This window comes from Elephas maximus, chromosome 11, assembly GCF_024166365.1.
Source record: "Elephas maximus indicus isolate mEleMax1 chromosome 11, mEleMax1 primary haplotype, whole genome shotgun sequence".
Classification (NCBI taxonomy): domain Eukaryota; kingdom Metazoa; phylum Chordata; class Mammalia; order Proboscidea; family Elephantidae; genus Elephas; species Elephas maximus.
Window position 1 is genome coordinate 82,389,725 of NC_064829.1, and position 22,591 is coordinate 82,412,315.

General features: G+C 39.4%; 1 protein-coding gene across 1 annotated transcript in view; it reads left to right on the forward strand.

Moving 5' to 3' along the window:
- ZNF407 (zinc finger protein 407) overlaps positions 1 to 22,591 on the forward strand; it is a 475,981-nt gene that overhangs the window by 355,263 nt on the left and 98,127 nt on the right. The gene's annotated exons all lie outside the window — the stretch shown is intronic.

Here is a 22,591-nt window from a genome sequence, read left to right on the forward strand (position 1 = left end):
TTGGCATGACCATGCAAAAAGCAAACAGCAAAGTAATTTGCCTGCATTATCATCTTTTTCTTAAAAGAAAAAAAAGAGAACCTTTATGTGTATTTGCGTGAACATAAAGAATCATGTGGATGATAGGCACCAAACATTAGTATTGTTCTCTAAGGGGCAAGGTTTAGATGGTGAATGGGTACTTCCCATGGTTATGTAACTCTGTATTGAAATAACTTGTTTCACGACAAATTTATTCAGTAATTGAAGAGCTTCTAAAGAGAGGCAGCAAGTGCCATTAAAGCTAGTCTAAAGATCTTGATAATTAAAATTAAGGAAGTAGACCCCTTTCCTGCACCGGGGTGTGGTAGAAAGAACAATGGTCTTGTAATGAGATGAACTTGGATTTCAGTGTCCACTCTGACACCTCTTTACTGTGTGATCTTGGGAAACTTGATCCAATGTCTGTGTTAGTTTTTGCTTGTAATAAAGTTAGATATTAAAAACATATCTGGTTGTGGGTATCATGAGTATTAGCTCATGAAATTACCTAAAGTTGTCGTTGTAGTGTCTCTCAAATAGTACTTGACAATTAAGTCATGTATTTTCCCCTAAGATTCTGAATATTAGAAGAAACACATAAGTTCACTATTAGGGGCAGGGATAGAAATGTGCCCTTATGGCTTCTTGTAGTGAAAGAGGCAGGCACTGAACCAGTAGTCACAGACGGAACTGATTTCATAGCTGCAGGGGCCCCTGCTTGAAGTGAAGGACCCATAATGGAGTGTGCTGGGGAGTCTGAACTAGACGTGGGAGTATAGGACTGAAGAGCCTACCTGGGCAGGTGGCATTAAGATGAGCTGTGGGGAAGTTAGCGGAGGTGAGGACTCACTGGGAATGGAGAAATGAACAGGTGATAAGCGTTCTGGAAGGAGGGAGCTAGACCAGTGTGGCTGGATCTGGGCCAGCTAGGGAGAAGAGAGAGTCTCACCATGTGGCTGAGGAGGTCAGCAGGACCCAGGTTTTGGAGATATGTTAAGGATTTTGAACTAAGCAAAGCAGGACACCAGTGAAGGGTACAAGTAGAGGATGATGTGGTAAGATTTGTGTCACCCACTAGGTTTGTGACCTAATTAAAATGTTTACCTTTCCTATGCCTCAGTTTCCATATTTGAAACAATGAAATAATAAATCCTACTCTGTGGGATGATTGTGAGAGGAATAGTGAGTTTCTATGAAAGACCCTGCTACGTTCAGTTCGCTCAGCCATGTCTGTTCCTTCACACGTCTGTACCCTGAGGTTTACCTCCAACCCCTTCCCCAACACTGGCCACACTGTGGAGCTGTAATGGTATGAAGGGGAGGGAAGGAGCTAGCATGTCTTGAGTACCCTACATTTTCTCTCTTAGTTTGCTTGTTTTTCAGTTGGGTTACTTGAACCATGCACTTAACAGTACTTTTCCCTTAGAAAGTATATGCAGACATACCTTTTTCAGCTCAGGGTGACAGTGAATAGAGGTGAAATGACTAATGGAGCCAGCCTGGTGGTGTCAGGGCCGGGGGGCCACCTTCCCAGGTGACTCCTCTAACAGGCCAACCTGGTGGTGTCAGGGCAGGGAGACCACCTTCCCAGGTACTTTGGGGGTACTTCGGGCACTGCAGGTCACCATGTAGTTTCTTCCCTTTGCTTTTTCTACCACTGTTAGTGATTTGTAACACACTTCATAAGGACAAAGGACATCTGCCAGTCTCCAATTCCCTGCTTATCTAAATCCTGAATTTTCTTGATCATTTGTTTGAGGGTGTCTTACTTGCATTTCTCTCATTTCTCTCTCCTTTCCCTGTTCTCTGTGGCTTCCTGTGGCCGCTCAGTCTAACCGCACCGCCCCCCCCACGCAAACACTCTGATAGCCCTTCCAGCCAGAGTGCGGTGGGCTTGCTGCTGAATGTGCTTGCTCTGTGGGCTGCTATGCTCATTAAGCAAGAGCTTTTCGTAGTTTTTCTTACTAACACTGCATCGATTGAGAGGTTAGGATGCTGCTCCAGGCAGCATGGAGGGAAGAACAAAAGCAAAGATACAGGTACACACACAATGTACTATTAATGGAGGAGTAAGCAAATATTTGAATATTTCAAAGACAAATAGGGTTATAATAAATCAGAGTTGCTCAGAGTGGCATTAAATAGGTTAAGCATGTAAATTATTCCTTCTTTTAGTAGTAAATAAGGTTACTGTTCCCCGCCCCCCTTCATTTAGTTCATATTTCAAGAAGCCTGTAGAGGGTCGCTGTGAGTCGGAATGGACTTGACAGCAGTGGGTTTTTATGCTTGATGATGTCAATGTAGAGCTCATAAAAGATGCTTTTAGAAGAGAAAATGTGTAGCCTTAAAGCTCAACTCTACAAAATAAAGTGAAAACTTCCTCAACAATGATGATGGTAATCATTGATGATTATTTTATTCTTTCATATAGAAAATTGACAAAACTATTCTAGGGCTCAAATTATTTCCCCCTTCAATACAGATCCCTCCAGACTCTCAGTGCCTTCTGTGAGATGGTAGGATAGTGGTAGAATAGAGTTTGTCACCTTAAAAAAAAGATCTCCGTGTCTGGGTGCTCCATGGGCTAATGAGCACCAAGGCTATGGAGCTGAAGGCCGAGTGCACACTTGTTAACCGCCACACCCTCATTAAATTAGGTAATGTGTGAAAGTGCTTTGCAAATCAGTAAGTGCTACACACTTATTAAAAAAAACCAAACCATAAGCTATTATTAATATAAACTACGAATAAGGAGACTGGTTTTTATGTATAGCTGAGTCCCTTTTGTACATATCTTCCCTACAAAATGACAAGCTTGCTTTTTTAAAGTTGTGAAAGCACATTGAAGCCTAGCAGATGCTTGTTTCCAGAGAAAAATTACAATCCTAACACTCATCTTTAGGAGCTGTTCTTAATCTTGGATGATCTGTCTAGCAAGATTTTATTTTTTTGTTTTAGTTTTTTATCTTAGCTAAAGTTTTGGTGACAAACATGGAGGAGAGGCTGGGACATGTACCAACCCCTGTCATAGAAGTGAGATAGATCTGAAACATGAGGCCCCATCAAGATGCCAGCAAACTTAACTATAAAACAGAAGGACAAGACTGTTCTTACTTTGAACTGTTTGTAAAATCTGTTTAAGTTTTTTAACCTTGGGTTAAAAAAAAAAAAAAAGCGTGGTCATTTCAGAAACATGCACTTTATAGGGCAGTGGTCACTGGAGCATGAAGCACACTTGGTAGGTGACTGCTGGTCTACAGATGTTGCCCGTTCTCTTGTCTGGTGTGTTTCCGGTCCTTCCTGTGGAAATCGTGCCTTTCCCGGCATGTCTCACGTGTGATACCACACACTTACTGACGTATTGGGGGTATTTCAGTGTTTTTGTTCTTCTCCCAACATCTTCTAAGAACTCATCTCTTTTCAAAGGATGGCCCTAATATCCTCTTACAAGATCTAATATTAGATTTAGACGTTATCCTTACTCCACCTTCCAGTATAGTCACTTTGTAAGTCGTTGGGCTTAACACTTCGTATTATTGAAAAATGAATTCATTAGGGTTTTGTTCCACACACACATACACATGCACAAAAAAAAAAAAAAAAAAAAAAACCATGTTTTAAATTTACAACGCAAAAAGATATGGCTAGTGTTTTGTTATTTTCTTGAGAATTCTGATGTTCCTTATGCTGATTTATCTAGAGATTAAAAACATAGATATCATTGAAAGAATGACCTATATAAAAGGATTCTCCTCTCGAGCCAACTTTGAGAAATTGTGCCAGCAGAGCATTTGCACATTGGACTTCTCTCACTGTTACTTTGCGTACAGAGTATTTGTCGTTGGACTTCTCTCACTGTTACTTTGCGTACAGAGTATTTGTTCTCCATCTGAAGGCTGAGCTCTGATTTGACTGATTGCTGCCCTGTTGGAATTCACAGGACTTTTGAAGGGAATTGGACCACGAACACACACAGGTTGTTCGTCCTCCACATAGGCATAGAAATGGACACACTGATGATAGACATTGCACAGTGAGTTGAACTTTGCTGTTTAACCGACCAAATTCAAAATATTAAGACATAGGTTAGTTGTGAATATACCTCCCAGGTTATGGATACGTTGCACAGTTCACTGAAATTTCACCAAGCTACAAAGCTAAAAATTAAAGCCTCAAAAGAACTAGAATATTCACCATAAGGTAACTAGAACAAAATCCTTAGTGTGTGTGGTGAAACTCTGAGTCTGTGTTCCGTTCACTTGTGTGATACAGTGTGTAATGCATGGACCAGCATCCTGCTCACTTTAGGATTAGAGCAAAAGCCTTCACTATTACACGGGTTCTAAGGGGGTTGCGGCATAGTGGCGAAGAGCTACGGCTGCTAACCAAAAGGTCAACAGTTGGAATCCACTAGGCGCTCTTTGGAAACTCTATGGAACAGTCCTACTCTGTCCTGTAGGGTTGCTGAGAGTCGGAATTGGCTCGACGGCAGTGGGTTTTTTGGCTTTTTTTTTTTTTTTTTTTAATTCATAGCAAATCGTGATGCACTCGTCCTGCTAAACAGTCTTCCCCCTTATTTCAGACCTTTACAAAATTATGCTAGATGTTATTTCTACTTCATCAGAAACAATGTGAGCTATAACAGAAATAAGATAGGATATTATAATGGAATAAAGTGTTTCCCTCATTTTAGCAATGTACCTAAAGTTTGAATGTAGATAATTTTCGATCCGGGCCTGTATAAAATGTATAGTTTTATTCTCCTGACTACAACACTGCCTGTCCCACCAAAGATACCCTTCTAATGTGTGCACTCAATAGGGCCGGTGGGCTTTACATACAAACAGAAATCTGTGGTTGATTTTTTTTTTTAATTTAAACAATCTGTTAATCGACATTGATTTCTAAGTTTGTAATGGGCCCTCAACTGAGAAATAGAGTTCATCACTGACTCTCTGTTACCTGACAGCCATTGATGAAACATCCATGCAAAAGTGTCAGAAAGGTTAATATTTATTAATATTTATTGACTTTTATGAGGCTACAACCTGTGTAGTTTTGCCATCAAAGATGCATGGCCACCAGCACTGAAATCTGTAAAATTTCAGGATGCATTCTAGAATTTTTATACCCTCTGCCTGTATCCAGGCACTGGTTTTTTTTGGGGGGGGGGGCGGGGGGGGGGCCTGTATCCTAGATTTTTTAAAGTGCCAGAAAGTACAAAAAGCTCTAAAAGTGTGGCTCTTCTGAACCTGGGAGGTGATTTTAATATTTTCACATATGAAGCACAAGAACAGCACATAAAAACTAAAAAATTCGTCCATGCTTTACAAACAACAATCACACTCATCAGCCTTTCCTTCCACTTAACTATATGCTATTGATCCGAGAAGATGCCCAAGCCAGTGATAGCTGAAATTATGAGCCATAAAGAGCTTGCTTCCTCAAACGAAAAAGTGTATAATTAGCAGAGAAGGGGGAAAGCCTATGTTTAGTTTTAAAGGAGTTTCAAAGAAGCAGTTTGAGTGCCACACCAGTGTTCAAATGTGTGCAAGAAAAAAAATCTCACTGCCTAGAACCAGCAATTCATTCTCTGGGTGCAGTGTGTAGATAAAAATTAGGCATGCAGCCCTGTTTTTCTACTTATCTGCATCTGAACTCCCTGACAGAAAGGCAGTCCTTGGTGCACCTCTAGCAGCCAGCAGCACTGAATTCCTTCTGTGGATTTGCCTTCTTGAATAGACTTAAAATTTGCATTACTTAGTTGACAATTTATGAATTATTATTATTTTTTAACCAAGACTGAGTGCACTGAAAGTTTTTCCCTTCCCTTCAAGCCTCAATACTTTAAGCGTGAATCGAAACTAAAAACATTTCTGTGAGATGTTTTTAAACTAGAATTTATTTTTGCAAAAAAGATTTAATGAAATTCTATTGCTTAAAAAAAAAAAACTACTTCAATCAGTCAGAATAGATTACAGAATGTCTTGTAAATATGTTTTAAAACAGTCTCCTTTTGTCTGAGTCACATTTTTCAATTGAGGTTTGTTCCACCCTTTTGTGTGTGCCACCCCCCCCCCCCCCACAGACCGCTTACCTGTCTCATTGTGCATATTTAGAGAAAAAAAAAATTTGCTTCTTGAAGCATACATTGCCTAGAAAACTACTCTCATAGCTCAAGTACCATTTTAATATACGGTAACTGGAATTCTAAAATTGAAAATATGAAAAAGAGGTTAGAGAAAATTCCTGAACTATGCTCTAAAAGCTGTTGACAGAATGAAACATTTCCTATGAAGATTTTGTTTCTGCTTTAATTTTTAGTCTTATTTATAATAGTTAAAATTATCTTCATAAATATCAATGTCAAATGATTTTATATAGTTCTGCGTTTTGATTTTTAATGATCGTCAATCTTATTTCTTTTTGTTGTTGCTCTTCTTTTACCTAGGCAAGGTCTCATAATAATAACATAGTAATTAAAATAATCTTCCTTAAAGAACATTTCAAATGTTCTCTGCGCTGCTGTTTTTCATTTTGGTGGAACCTGGTTTGTGCAGTCTCATAACCTCCAAGTGTCTGTGCTGCTAACCCGTGAACGTGCGAAGGCAACTAAGTGACAGGCGTCCCTAGCATTTTATTTCACTTCTAAAATTGAACACTGCTGCCATTAACCGTTCCTTGGTGTCTCTAACACCCTCACCTCCAAATTAGTCATTATCCAAGGTAATGACTGATATGCGAAGATGGCTTTGTGAGATTATTAATTAATTTATCATACAATAAAGCCACACTACCTTGGCGTACACAACAAAAAAATGAAAACCTATGCAAGGAGAATATTTTACATGACAAAATAAAACGGAAAGAGGAAAAAGATCCATCTCAAACCATTTATTCCAAATTAGAAAATCATTGTAAGTTTTGTGAATAACAGTATGACCAAATACGCAATTTTCAAACTTCACAAAGCAAGATTTACTGTAAAAATGAGGGAGATTGTATGAGTCTAATAACTGTGGAATTTCTTCTCTGCCCCACTGCTAGGAAAAAAATAAATATTTTGAGTCACTCTTTTTGCAAGCATATCTTATTTGATTTTTTGCAAATTCATCCTTCTAAAAAATATACTCATTTTGTGAATTATTAGAAAATATGAGTCACCAAAGAGAAAATATTTAACCCTAGTTTAAATTGCTTAATTTACTTGTTTATTTTGTGAAGATTTTAGTTCTAGGTAAAATGTAGATGTTCTAACAGCTGTAATTGAAAAACATTAGTGCATATTTCATAACAATTTATATGTTTCTCATTTTGTTTTCCTGTCTTAGATTGAAACTAAAAAAATGAACATGATTTTAGTGATTTGGTTTGTTATGCATTAAAAATTAAATTCAAGAAACCATTTAAGCGTAAATGTGGCAGATACAAAACAGAGATTGTAAAAATGAAGCAAAAATAACAACAAAATAGCCTGAGAAATAATGACTAAAATACTGTAGCAATTTTTGAGCCCCTTCTTTGAACAGCTAATCCATGTTGCTATCTTCTGTGAGAGCGAAACATTTCAAGTACGTTTTAATGAATTCTTTTTAGATGAGTTTTAATCATGTGAAGTGATAAAGCTTTTGGGGGTTAATACCATCATACTTCTCAGATAAGGTTTGTTGATTTTAAAAAATGTTTTTGTGTTTGTACTGCAAACAAGATTTAATAGCCTAAATGGTTTTCTTGTCCGTTTGAATAGCAGAAGAACCAGACAGAAAATGGTGCAGTTGGAGGGGCGTTAATAGATGCTTGTCTACAAACCAGACTAGCCAGAAACCATTCCAAGAATTAGCTATGCCTTACTCCTTTATTTGCATAATCTTGGAGAAGGGGAAAAGCTGTTTTGTGGATCTTTCAGACAAGGCTCTTCTATATAACCTGCCTTTTTTTTTTCCCAGTGAGTAAACCAAAGCCAAACCTCTTGCCGTCGAGCTGATTCCAACTCATAGTATTAGGTAATTTAGCTGAAATTATCACTAGTTCCTTGTGACCTGGGAGAATTAACAAATTCATGATGTTTTCTGTGCCAGTTTCAACTGTTTCCTAATTGCAGTGCATTTGGGAATTTCACTTTTGGTAGTGCTAGATTTTGCCGGAGCACTTAAAGAACCTCAAAGTGGTATGATATGAATGGCATCATTTAAATTAAACATAAATCTGAGAATTATTTAAGACATGAAAGCCAGGGATGCTGAGGACAGGCTGCAGCAACACGTGCGCGCCTGGGTGTCCACATTGTGTGCCGGCCAGCAGGAGTACACCACGCCATCCCCTCAGAGGCAGAATGCACAAGGCTAGGTGCCAGTGCTGTTATGTGGAAGGGGGCCAGGACCACTCAGCTCAGCTCACTCATAAAAGGAAGACCTGTGCGAACAGGTAGGCAGGAACTGTGTGTTGCCAACTATCCTCTTCAGTGAGACTGAAGTCTTGATCCATCCCTGCTCTGGGCCTCTTTCTCCCAAAGAGTTAAGTAGAGTCTCTTTCCACATGCCTTTTGTTTCTACTTATTCCTTCTCATTTCCTTCTTTTACTTCTTTTTACCTCTTAGCCCCTTTCCTTTTTATTGTCTGTTTTACACAAGAACACAGAAAAATGTGCTAAATTCACACCCACCGAACCAAGAGGGAAAGAGAATGACTTCAGGCGTAAAATAGTTAACTGCAGAGCTCACACTAGAATCCAGGACATTTCTGTCCTCCTCCTCGGTCCACCCTGAGCCCCATCACAAGTTCCAATTGCCAGTCACCTTTTTAAAGAAGGCATTCTTTTCTCTAGGAGCTCTGGTGGCCCAGTGGTTAAGTGTCTGGCCACTAACTGAAAGATCAGAGGTTCAGACCCAGCAGCTGCTTAACAGGAGAAAAATGTAGCAGCCTGCTTCTATAAAGATTTACAGCCTTGGAAACTCCATGGGGCAGCTCTGCTCTGTCCTGTAGGGTCACTGTGAGTCAGAATCAACTTGACGGCAATGAGTTTTTTTTGTTTGTTTATTCTTTTCTGTCTTAAAGAAGGTATACTTTTCTGCCTGCTTACATTGTTTTAACTATTCAGAAGAGCTCATTCTTTTCTGAACCCTTTGTCCACTAGTTTTCTGTCGTGCAAGCTCTTGCTCAGTCGCAGCTTTTTTCATCTGACACGCTTTGGGAATGTCACCTTATAGCTGTTTATTATAACCTGCTGCTCCTGAATCCAAGGTACTCACTACTTACGGGCATTCACCTACACTTGGTCTTCACTGCTCAGACTCCTCAGCTTATTTGTGAAACACCATGCTCCAAATTGCTAGCTTTTAGCTGACTTTTTTCCTATTCTTTCTTATACAAAGCTTTGTATCCACAGAGATCACTTTTGAAGTGTCAATGGTGTCTAAATTGTTAGTCTAGCTCTGAGATCCAACAGAGTAAACCTTGAATTTCCAACGATAATAATTTATCACTTTAACATGTCATTCTCAAATGTTTTTATTTACATTATTGAAAATTGTATTTCTTAAAAGAAAAAAAAAAATTTCCTCTCCTCACATCCATGAGCTATCAATCCCAAGGAAAGATCGAGTTCACCTTTTGGGAGACAGGGAAGACAAAATGTTAAAGAGAATATGTTGGAGGTTTTTTAAACAGACTTATCAATGCCTTTTGAACTTATGGAATAAGGCCATGCAAAAATGCAGATACCTTTAACTACAAAGCAGGGAAAAAAAATAGAAGTTAGAATATCTGGCCTTAAATAAGATTTCAAATCAGAGTTAATGCCTTCAAAAATCAAAGTCACAAATAAAGATGAAATACCAAAAATTTTTACAGTTTTTTAGTAAGGGATCATTTCAGTGTTCAAATTAAAGCATAGTAGCATCTAAACAGAAAGCCCAATCAAAAACTTGAAAAGCAAAGTGTAGAATAATCCAGTAAGCCTACAGTTAGCCACTGTATCCGTTAATACAGCACATGGAAGAGAAGTGGAAGAAACCTGGAAATGGAATTGTGTGTTTAATAAACAGCAAGAAAACTTGAAATGGTACATAAGAGGCCACTGAAGATATTGTCAGCAGATACGTGTTTCTCAGGCAAATCACGTATTTATATTGACGTATTGGAAATTTATAGAAAGCAAGGACAGATACAGTAAATGGAAAGACTATAGAACTAGGATTTAGTGAATCTGGAATCTCCTCCAGTTGTTCATGGTAACTGTTTCCATGAATCACTTGACCTCTGCGCTTCAATTTGCTTGAATGTAAAATGGAAGGACTGAAATTTAAAAGATGACCTCTCTGGATTCTTCCCAGGTATAATATTTTTTTTTTATAATATATTATGATACTGTGAATTTACAAGTAATCCTAGACTACAGCTCTAATTTGGTAATCTCATAATTTTCTAGACTGCTGCTGCTTAACTATTTTTAGTTTGTTCATCTCTGAGATTGCCAGGAAAGCAAAATTCCCATTCTCAGAACGTCGATACTTCTCTAAAAGTTTACATACAGTTTTCAGGGAATCCCAGACCCTTCAGAGCGTTTATGGTTCCCCAAGTTAACAAAACCTGACCTAGACAAGTAAAGTACAAAATAGGACCCCTCCAATGTTTGATTTTACAAGGAGATTGGAAAAACCTCTATGAAAAAAGTGTTTCCCCCTACTGCTTATAAGATAACAAGACTCTGCTGAAACTCCGTAGCATCGTAGACATCTATAAGTCACTCTGAAATGGGAGGTCAGCACAAGGTTAACATGTACACTTCACAAGCACAGCCCTGGTGTAGTGGGAGAGGGATACTAAGTCTGTTTGATATGACCATTCCCTCAGGAGTCAGTGCAGAGCACAAAAATCAAACTGTCATGTTAAAGTAAACAAAACAAAAACAAAAAACTAAAGCTGATAGATTTTTTTAACCCCCACTGGTTATGGCTATGTTGATGACTCCAAATGACTATTTCAGCTAAAATTAGCTTCCCAGTAGCATTAGAACAGTTTGAGGCCAAACATGAAGTGGGAAACAAAGATACTGTTTGGCCATCAGGAATCTTGTCTGAGATCACACTGCACGCATAGCCCACACACTGCGGGCAGCTGAGGAGAGGGGCCAGGTGGTCTCCTTCAGAACTCTGTTGTGCCCAAGAAGTCATAACAGATTGTGATCTTGTGACTATACAGCTCATGTCCTCCAAACCCACCTACTGCTAATCTAAGGACTCCTACACATGGCTTCCAGAAAAAACTTCACTGTGATTTCCTTGATTCCAAACTACCACCCTCAGTGCTTCCATACTTAAAAATATCAGGCAGTTAGCACAATGGGAAAGCTGAGCACAGTCTCAGGCGCTGAGTAAGCTGTCCATGATAACAACAACAACAAAAAAAAAAACTATTGCCACTGAGTTTCTGACTCATAGTAACCCTATAGTGACCCTATAGGACACAGTAGAACCAAGGCTCTTATCTTTGCAGACTGCCATATCTTTCTACCCCAGAGTGGCTGGTGGGTTCAAACCTCCGTCCTCAGCAGCAGAGAACTTAGTTCCATATCTCTGCAGCTCTCAAGAGATGACTGCCATCTTGAGGAATAGCATGGGCAACATCCCCAGAGGCTCAGTTTTCGTGATATGAAAATTGTACAAGAAAAAAAAAAATTCTGAAGAAATGTTGCTAATAAAATGCATGGAAGCCAATTACACATTTTTCAAAACCTCTCAAGAAGCACATTTTCTGGTGAGAATAGGTATATTGTGCAACATACCGTGAAAGAGAAAGCAGAAAACGGTGATCCCTTGAAAATAGTGACATTAAAAAATAGAAAAAAGAAACCACAGTTGTGTTTATTCAGCAACCACACTGGTTGCAAATTCTGCAAGTTAAAGTACTCTTGTTAGTTTCCTCTCACTTAGAAAGTATCTGCTTTCCCTGCTGTCATTGTATGGTAACTCTTGGCAAAGGGTGCCCCCGAAGAATGTTCTTGTTTTGTTTGATCTCAGATGAAAGTTCATTATTTCTGCTGCTCACAGGGACATGAGAAGTGTCTTGATCAACAGTATAGGCCTCATTCCTAGGGTCTCCCTTCTTCTCAAGACAAAAACGTGTGCAAGGGGAAGGGCAAAGGTAGAAAAAAAGTGTTTTAGCGCTTGGTTTTTTTGACTGAGGTCAGAGACAATTGTGAGTCCCCTTATAAAATTGTTCTAGCATTACTGATACCTAAAAGCCTTGTGTTTGCTTGAATCCTCATTAAAATCACCATAATAACATCCACTATTTTCCTTGAGAGCTTCTTTGGTAGATCTGCCACCCCTCTCTCTTTTCCTGTGTGGTAAGAAGTTTTGGAATTGAGTCTTCTCTAAACCCAGGGAGGTCTCCCATTTTCTTGCTAATGGGAATACTCAGAACACACACACTTCATGCTCTCTCACCTGACTCTCCAGGGTTTTCATACTTTTAACAGGATCTGGTTTTTAATGAGGGTTCCAGAAGCTTTAGAAACTTCTTTAATGATTTTGTTTTGACTTTCCGCTACCTCCTTTATGAGGACTGAATTGATGGCCTATACTGAACGTTTGCTACTACGATTCAGATTTTAATACTTTCACATATAACTTTTGGGTTTTCTTTTCTTCATTCTAGAATGGGTACGTATTAATTATAATAATCTTAATTCCGTTCCCGTCCTAGCAGTGAAGTGCTTGAGTCTAAATAACCTTTCAGTAAAGACCATGACAACTGTGACTCCTAAACTTTCAAACTTAGTGAACTTTATTTTTTTCTGTAAGATATAGACATTTTAAGTAGACGTAAGCAGGAACTCTTCACTGTGCCACTCTTACTTGTAAACAATGGAAATCCCCACAAGGCCAGGAGAAGTAAAGGGTAGGAGTAACAAGGGTGTTACCTTGGTTTGGGGCCAAGGTCCTTTGCTTGCCTGTGTTCTTGGTTTCTTTACTCATTAGGTTTTAGTCAACACTGTTACCCTGCTGAATTGCTTAAACAGTTTTGCTCAGGGATCCTGTAGAAAATTGGTGAACTCCAGAATACGTATCGCTGTGTCAGATGCAGAGAGGGTTCTCACTTCGTGAGCTGTCGTTGATTCTCCCTCTTGGGGCCTTGTCATTTCATTGATTGTGGGTCTTAGTTACCGGTGTTTTGATGTTTCTTCCTTGACTGTCATCACAGTTTGCCTATCATTCCTTAACTTCCAGAGAAACCTTGGAATATGGCATTTTTATTTGAATATGTAATTTTCTTTTTTCATTTACTCCATTATTGGGCATCCTGTTTGCAGATTTATATCCTCTTCAAGTATAATTATCTGTAGTTTATATGTAGATTTTAATCAAATCATTAACTTGGATTCATTTTTGTAGTAGGTTTTCTTTGCAGTTACTTATTTTCAGAAAATAAGCTCACTTTGTAAATGAAAAGTAAAATAAAAATAATTTTTAAGAGCGCCAGTTTTAAAATTTTTAGTAGAGATACCAAGGGTAATTGCAAAATAGAACAATTACGCAGAGTAGAACCTGGCAAACAAACAAAACCCAGCAATCTAAGCAAGTTCCCATCATGTTTACCAGAGCATATGAAAGCATGTTAAGCTAGAAATTAAAAAAAAAAGAAAACAACTTTTCATGGCCCTGATAAAGCTCTGTGAAGCATTGCTAGAACACGAAAGGCCTTGTGAAGAGTTTTCCCAGTTTCTGTTAATTCAGAAGTAACACATCTACCCCTTATTACCCAAAGAGAAGTCAGCACTTACGTGATCAAAAGCCTGGGAGGCAAGGAGAAGAAAATATTTGATTATTTCAGAGCAATAAGTAACTCGTTAAAAATAAAAGGACTGGATAACTTAGTAAATTTCTCCAAATTTATGATGCTCTGTGTGAACTTCCAATGGCCAGTCTGCATGGCACACTAAATGTATGTTGGCCCAGGGCTGTATGCCTGTGCTGTAATATCTCACCTAGTCTTTACCATGGCCCCAAGCACTATGGACTGCCATTGTTTACGGGAGAAAACAGGCACAGGGAGATTAGGTAACTGGCCCAAAGTTACACATTCACTAATTTAACAAATATTTATAGAGTGCTTTCTGGGCAGCAGCCACTGGTCTATCCCCCCGAGACACAGGCTCATCCCCCAAGAGGAAGATAGATAATAAGCGAATGGAGCAATAGGAGCAATACATGTGTACTGTGGATGCCACGTGGTGATAAGGCATAAGGAGAAACAAAACTGAGAACTGGATTACAGGGAGGGCCTGGGAGGGGCTGTCGCCATTTCACATGCAAAGTTAGGGGAAACCTCTCAAGGAAAATGACTTTTCTAACAGTTTCACTGTAGTTAACATAAAAATAAACTGCACATATTTCAAGTGTACAGTTTGATAGGCTTTGACTCATGTATGCATCCTTGAAACAAGCACCACAATCAAGGTAACATATCCATCTCCCCCAAAAGTTTTAAGGAAGTGGCTTTCGAGCAGATTTCTGAGGACTGAGGGCAGGAGGTGAGCAGACCCTTGAGGAAGAGCTTTGCAGATGGAAGGCCAGCAGGTGGGTGCCCTGAGGCAGGAATGAGCTTGTGGGCCTGACAATGCTGGGAAAGCCCTAAAGCTGAGGCGGGCAAGGAATAGAAAGCGAGAGGACACAGGGTCCTCAGTTGATTTAAGGCATGTGGACGTTTCTCTTTTGATGGTGACGGGAAGCTACTGAGGATTGTGAGCAAAAGAGAAGCATACATTGACTTTTTTAAAAAAATTCTAATCACCTTTGCTTCTGTGTGGAGAAATGGCTGAACAGGGACAAGATCACTTGGATGGTGATAGTGGTGGTGACCACAGGTGGTCAGTTGATGATTCATAAGGTGTTCTTGAAGAGCTGGGATCTGAGCCCAGGCAGTCTGACTCCTGAGCCTCTCTGTTCTTGTCTGCTTTTCTATGTGCCTTCAGTTGGTGAAGGAAGACCATAAATATGAGGAGACAGGCATCCAAGTGCTATACTTGCAGATTTTGGTATCAGTCTTCCTCTATTTTGGCAGGATTGTACATAGGCCAGCAATTCTTCAGACTTTGCATCACTACCATCTCTTCCACGTGACTACCATTTTCAATTCTTCTTGAAAAATTGCTTCTTTCCTAGACTTTCAACTTGTTAAGGGCAACAATTGAAGCCCCAACAACCAGTTTAATATACTATGGATGTCCGTTCATTGTTGAATAGTGTAGTGTCCTGTCCTGGGCAACCTCCCCTTTCTTCCTAGCATCCGTGTGTTGAATAGCTATACAGTGTCCTGCCCTCAGGCAGCACCAGCTTTCCCTGTTGAATAGCTTTTCAGTGTCCTGTCCTTGGACAGCCTTCCCTTTCCTCATAGCATCCACTTGGCAGATTCTGGTAGTACTCCTTACTCCATTTGGCATCCTGTCACTTGTCAATGCCGATCTCAAATGGGGACCAACCCCACACTCAACATGCCAGATGTACGTTGACAACAAAGGCTCTGTTCTTTAAACACAAAGGCTCTGTTATTTAAACACAGTCGGTTCCTAGATGCTACTAAGGTTTTTGGCAGCCATTCTGTTTCATTGGTTTATATGGAGTTTACTAAGTGAAAACCTCTCTCTTTTCCCAAGACTGTAGTCATTTTATTTTTTTAAGCCAAAAATATAAGACCAAAATTGTCTCTATTCAAGTTCATTAGCTACTTTACCATCTTCTCAATCTAATGTACAAACACAATGTATTCTACTTTTAATACCCTTACATAATATGTACAGCAGAAATTACACTATCAGCTCTATCTAATGGGGAGATAAAGGCTAGTAATAGTGGATGCAATTTTGCAGTTATGATCATGGGAAAAAGGCAGATTCCATCTGGGTTGGTTTTATAGAGGAAATGAGCTTTGAGCAGAGATCGCAAGGCAGCAAGGAGTGTGTTTTGGGAGAAGGAGGCATTAAAGCTGTCAATAGGGTTCTTGTCTAGGGGTCCAAGATAAGATAGGCCTTGAGGGGACACAGCCTCCTCTGGGTTCTCCAGATTGATCCTCCGGTTTGCAGATCTAGAAACACAAGTTTGTCCACAACCAGAGATAACTTGGCAAAGCCATGATAACTGAATTTTGCAAGATAATTATATAAATTAGGGTTTTTTTTTTTTAATTGGGAAGTATTACTGTCAAGCAGACTGGAGTACTCAGGTCCGCAATCAATACCTTTTCCTGTAGAAAATCGACTTGTGAAACCAAATCACGGTGATGAAGTTGGTTTACTGAGTTTAAAGCCAGAATAGAGTGATTGAGTTGAACTGAAGGAGAGTTCCTCATCCATGGTGGCCTGAAGCAGGAGCCCTGCCACCTTGGAGAAGCCTTGCCGGGTGGCACTGGACGTCATCTCCGAGATGCCTGCCACCTGAGCATACTGAATACAAGCCGACTCAGGCCCGGGTTTCCATTTCTAAATGCCAGGCTGGAGGGGGATTCTTCCTTTGATGTCTTCCTCCCAGAGCCTTGTCTGCACCCTTGTCAGTGCCATGGGCTTGTACAGCCACCACAGTCAGTCTGTGCCTGAGATGTCCCTGTCAGCCACGAGTCAGCCCACTATGAGTTTTGCTGGGATAGATGCTTCTACATGTGGCCGACTTAGCTGTGATACGTTGTATTACTTACGTTAACTTCTGATTTTGGAGTGACTCACCGTCTTCTATCAGCCTCTTCCTAAAGGAATATTCTAGATGAGGGATTGAGTTTTGAAGTTGTTCTGAGGAACAAGCAGGAGGGGGTTAGAGTCTGTTATTCTTAATAGAGATTAGGAACTCGAAAATGTCAGTTTGTGTAAACATAAGGATATTTATGTAGTAAGTATCTAATTAGTGAATTCCCTGGATGCCTGCCTTGACAGTTCCTATTTTATTCACAGAGTAATTTGAAGATGGGTTCTATTATGGGAAGAGGAAGGTACATAGTGCCCTAACCGGAAGAGCTTCTACCACTTTCAAGCAATGGGACTAGGCACGTGTTATACACTCTGCACCTTGGTTTTCTTTTCCACAGAATGTGTATGATAGTATTTATCTTCCAGGTTTAATGAGATTATATATGCAAAGCTCTTTTATCGCATCTAGCATGCACTAGATACTCAGCAAATGAGAGCTATTTTTATGATAAGAGTCCTTTGAGGAACAAATGGTTTTTCCACATAAGGAGTTAGAATGCTTTGTCCCTTGGTAAAACTCCATATGAGCTCAAGCCTTACTTGTGTTTAGAAGCTTTCCATGAACCTCCCAGATACTGTTTGTCAGGTTTGCCTTTGTTTGGGGAACCTTAATACACATCTTACCCAACACTGTGAAGTCCTCTGTACGTGGCTGTCTTCGGTTACTAGACTGCGAACTCCCTTGAGTGCTGTCACTCCTTCATCAAGTATTTATCAAGGCCTTACTATGTGTGAGACACTGTGTAGGGGCTGGGCATGCAACAGTGTGAAAGATAAGACAGGGGACATCATCATTGTCATTCACCGAATGTGTATGTGTGTGGGGTAGGAATGACAGACAAAAACAGATTCACAGACAAGCTAACTTCAGGTAATGGTGTTTTGAATGCAGGAAGACAGGTTTTTTGTGACAGTTAAAGAGAGTTTACTTTAAAGCGCCGAATCTCAGAGGCCCCTCTGAGAGGTCATATCAGAGCTGAGTTTGGTATGATGAGAAGCCAGCCATGGAAAGGTCTAGGGACAAAAGCTTTCTCGTAGGACTAGGAAGTGAAAGATTTTCAGACGTGAGCAAGTTTAGCCCACTGCATTTATCTCTGTATCCCCAGTTCCTTGCTAACGGTGCCATGTAAGCATTGGCATAGAGAGGGAATGGATGGAATAACAGCCGGCCATAAGGCTTCTGCCTGGTCTAGCACATGACCATAGAGCCTGAGTCAGAGATTCCAGCAGAGGGTCATGAAGTCTTGTCCGAAGAATAGTAACATGCTGTTGTAACCTCAGGGGGCAAGGTGACATCCATTTGAATAGAAAACCTCTTTCAACAATTGCAGGTCAATGGATGGCATGGCTGCATCACAATCAAAAGGAGATGTGGATTTTCAAATGGAAATTACTGGACACTTTGATGATGCCTTTAACAACTTTCCTTTTTTGAGAATGCTACTTGTACCTTGTTTTTCATCATTACCTTTAGCTTTCTGAAAATTTTCTAGGGCAAGTTTTGAGAACGCTTGTATATAACCTACTTTTTTGTAGTTCAATTTTCCTTCTTTTCTATAACCTCAGGTAATATTTAAATATAAATGTTACCTTATATTTATATTAGGTATAAATATAAGCGAATATTTATATTTAACACTTTGTTATGGATTGAATTGTGTCCCCCAAAATATGTGTCAACTTGGCTAGCCCATGATCCCCAGTGTTGTGTGGTTGTCCTCCATTTTGTGATCTAATATGATTATCCTATGTGTTGTACATCCTGGAAACCCTGGTGGTGTAGTGGTTAAGTGCTACGGCTGCTAACCAAACTGTCAGGAGTTCGAATCTGCCAGACACTCCTTGGAAATTCTACGGGGCAGCCCTACTCTGTCCTATAGGGTCCCTATGAGTAGGCATTGACTAAAGGGCACTGGGTTTGGGTTTTTTTTTTTGGTTATAAATCCTAACCTCTATGATGTTATTAATGAGGCAGGTTTAGAGGCTGTTATGTTAATGAGGCAGGACTCAACCTACAGGATTAGATTGTATTTTGAGTCAGTTGCTTTGAAGATATAAAAGAGAGAGGATTGAGCAGTGAGGAGAGGGACCTCCTACCACCAAGAAAGAAGCGCCAGAAGAAGAGCTCGTCCTTTGGACCTGGAGTCCCTGCCCTGAGAAGCTCCTAAACCAGGGGAAGGTTGATGACAAGGATCTTCCCCTAGAACCAAAAGAAAGAGATAAAGCCTTCCCTGGGAGATGGTGACCTGAATTCAGACTTCCAACCTCCTAGACTATGAGAGAATAAATTTCTCTTTGTTAAAATCATCCACTTGTAGTATTTCTCTTATAGCAGCACTAGATAACTAAGACAGTCTCCCAAATATATTTTCAATTTGAAAAGAATAGTTCAAGATTGCAGCGCTTTACACAGACATAGGTGCTAGATTCAGGGTGTCCGTTAACCTACTGCCAGTTAGAATCAAAAACAAAAAGTAAGTAAAATTATGTTTTATTCAAAGTCAGTTACTTTTTGCTTAAATCTTAGTTTTTTTTCCTTTTAGAGAATAAAAAATTGAACCAGATCTGTTTTAAATTTGAGTTATATCATCATCATCCTCCCTCTTTGAGAACCAGCACGATCAAAAACAGCTTCTTTCTCCTGTGAAGTTGTGGTTTAAATGTGTACCACTGTTTCCTGATTGTCGTTTTAGTCTTCTCAGGTCTAACATTTGTCTGCCTTCTTGCTTGGATGATTCTGCCTTTTTAAAGCGTGTGCTTCCATCATGATTTTGAAAAGAATTCTAACCTGATTCTTTTTAGCATGTTTTTGTCATCTTGAGATTGTGTTTTATGTATCTTTGAAACATTTTCTCTGTCCACTTTGTGAAAACGGGCCAGCTTTGGCCTCTCTCCATGGAACACCCTTGGGAATCCCCTTGTTATCCTTGCAGCCAAGACCGCCCCAGCAGAACTGTGCTTTACCCCAGCAGAACTGTGCTTTACCCCAGCAGAACTGTGCTTTAATTAGCATGATTTCAACATACTTTGTATTTGCTGGATTTAAATGCATATCTGCTGATAAAATAGCTATCATTTGATATGCAAGGGGAAACTTATAAACACAAATGAAATTTTTAGGATTTGAAGTTTCTCCATAATAGAGAAATGATCAAAATCACTGCCATGGGATATTTAAGATAGCGTGACTACTCCAAATAAACGTTTTGTCATTGTATCCATTAGGGTATTGAAATGAGTAGGCACTCCAGGGGGAGTTTACATTCAACAACCTGGCTTCTTCATGCCCAAGTTTGGTGTGCATCTGTATTATGTCTAACCAATTACTAATACACCACGAGGGCTTGAGCTTCATATGCCAATGGTTTATTATTCTATGGTTTTGTAGAATTGGGTATTGGTGGCTTACTCTGAAGTTTGAGATCCCAAAATAAGCACCATCTTCAATTAGGTAATAGTGCTTTCTAATTGTAGGATTATTGTGAAATTAAGTAACAATGTCAAGAGCTGGGCAGTGTCTGGCCCACAGAAGGTGCTATGTTAAGTGTTACTCACTTCCGTACTACGCCTTCTCTGTTTTATGAGCTCCTTCCATGGGCTGGGCATCTTCCAAGTACTTTCCATTGATTAACTTTTACTTTACATTTATTAAACTCCTCTAATCCTCGTAACTTTCTGCTACAAATACCGTTACTATCTCCATTTTACAGGTGAGGACTCTGAGGCAGTAAGATTTTAGATTAGTTGTCCAAGGTCACACAGTTAATACGTGGCAGAGCTGTGCAAGGAGCCAGGCAGTCCAGCTGTAGCGTCCAAATCAGTTTCAGAAGTGAAAGTCATCATAAAATAATGTAATGCAACATTTTATTTCATCACAAAATAAACAAGATACAAGTTCTAAGTAATTTGCTTACTATTTGTGTAGAATTGATGGTAGTAGTATTAGAACACAAATTTCCGCGATGAATCCAAATTTTTAAGCTGATATTCTTTTCACTAAACTGCAGACCCTTCTTCGAGTTCCAACCCAGGGAATCTCTTGCCATAGATTTTATTGTTTTCCCAAATGTTCTTCTGCTACACCTGTTTGTTTAATCAGGTTTTGTTTTGTTTTGCTTTGCTTATGTGTTTATCTGCTTGTGTCCAAAACTGACTTCTGTTAACAGTATAGGGGTGGGAAGAGGTGATGCGAGGAGCGAGTCATGGGCATCGCCCTAGAGGGGGAGGTTGCTGTTTTGAGTGTATCTCTGTGTAGTTTTTATAATAGTTGCTCTGGGTATTACACTGTACATGTGTGACTTGTAAAAGTCTATTCATATGAACATTTTACCATTTCAAGTGAAGTATAGAAACCTTACTTCCTTCTAGGTCTAGGTCCCTTCACCTTCCCAACTTTTAAATATTGTCTTGATATATAATCTTTGTTTCAGCCATTAACTATGATTTCTAAAATTCACAAAGTGGGCAGTCTAGTGTATGTACCCATGTTTACTATGCCCTTTCCTTCGTTCCTTCTACCTTCCTGATGATCTCAAATTCTCCCTGATTCAAGAATTTCCTTTAGCTAATATGTTTTTTTTTTTTTTTTTTTATGTTAGAGTAGGTCTGCCAGCAGTAAATTCTTTTGGTTTTCCTTTATGAGAATATTATTATTTCTCTTTCATCCCTTAAAGATAGTTTTGCCAGGTACAGAATTGATGGTTTACAAAATTGATGGTTTTCTTTGCTTTCAGCAGTTGAAAATACTGTGCCTCTTCCTTCTGGTCTTCATGGTTGTTGATACGAAATCTGCTTTCATTGAATTGGTGTTAGATAGTGTGTCCTTTTTTTCTGGCTGATGTCAAGAATTTTTCTTTGTCATTAATTTTCCAAAGTTTATGATTGCCTTGGCATGGATTACATTGGGTTTACCTTCTTTGGTGTTTGCACGCCTTCTTAGTCTAGATATCTGTCTTCCACCAAATTTAGGATGTTTTCAAATATTATTTCTTCAGATGATCTTTCAGCCCCCCTCTCTTTCTTCTCTTTCTGGTGCTCCGACGATATGAATGTTGGATCTTTTATTATGTCCCATTGGTCCCTCAGGCTCTATTCATTTGTTTTTCTTCCAGTCTATTTTCTCTCTGTCACTCAGATCAGGGAATTCTATTGTTCTTTCCTCAAGTGCACTGATTTCTCTGACATCTACAGTCCACTATTGGGACCATCCAGCAAGTTTTAAAAATAGTTCTCTTATATTTTTCAGTTTAATAGTTTCCATTAGATTCTTTTTTGTAACATTAAATAGCATCCATTAAGTAACAAGCAGCATGTTTCCTAAAGCGTCTGTGTTTGGCGTTTGTCATGTTGGCTGGTGGTGCCGTGCCAGGACACAGTTCCACAAAAGCAGGTCTATGGGGCGATTGCCATAGACCTCTGTTCCCCTGGCCTGGAGTAATCAAGGCGTCAGGGACTGAAAACCCTTTGCACTTTGGCAGTTTCCTAGTATTTGCTGGGTATTGCTATTATCATAAAACTAATAAGAATTGAAGCAAATATGACAGTTGAATTGATTTATTATGGTATATTTAAGTACCAAGATATATATTCTGACAGCCTTTATTAATCCTAAATGCCAGTATAAACATAAGGTGGGTGTTATCTGTCATGCCCTCAGATCACGTGTGGAGTATAGTGTTTGCCTTGGTGTTGTGGTGTAAAGCAGTTTACTTTACAATTATTCTTCCCCCTTTAATTCTCCATCCCTTAAAGACTTGCCCCACATAGTCCTTTAATCAAATCCTGTAGTAAGTATCAGGGTTCCAACCATTCTAGTTTTGAAAAATCTTCATACTCA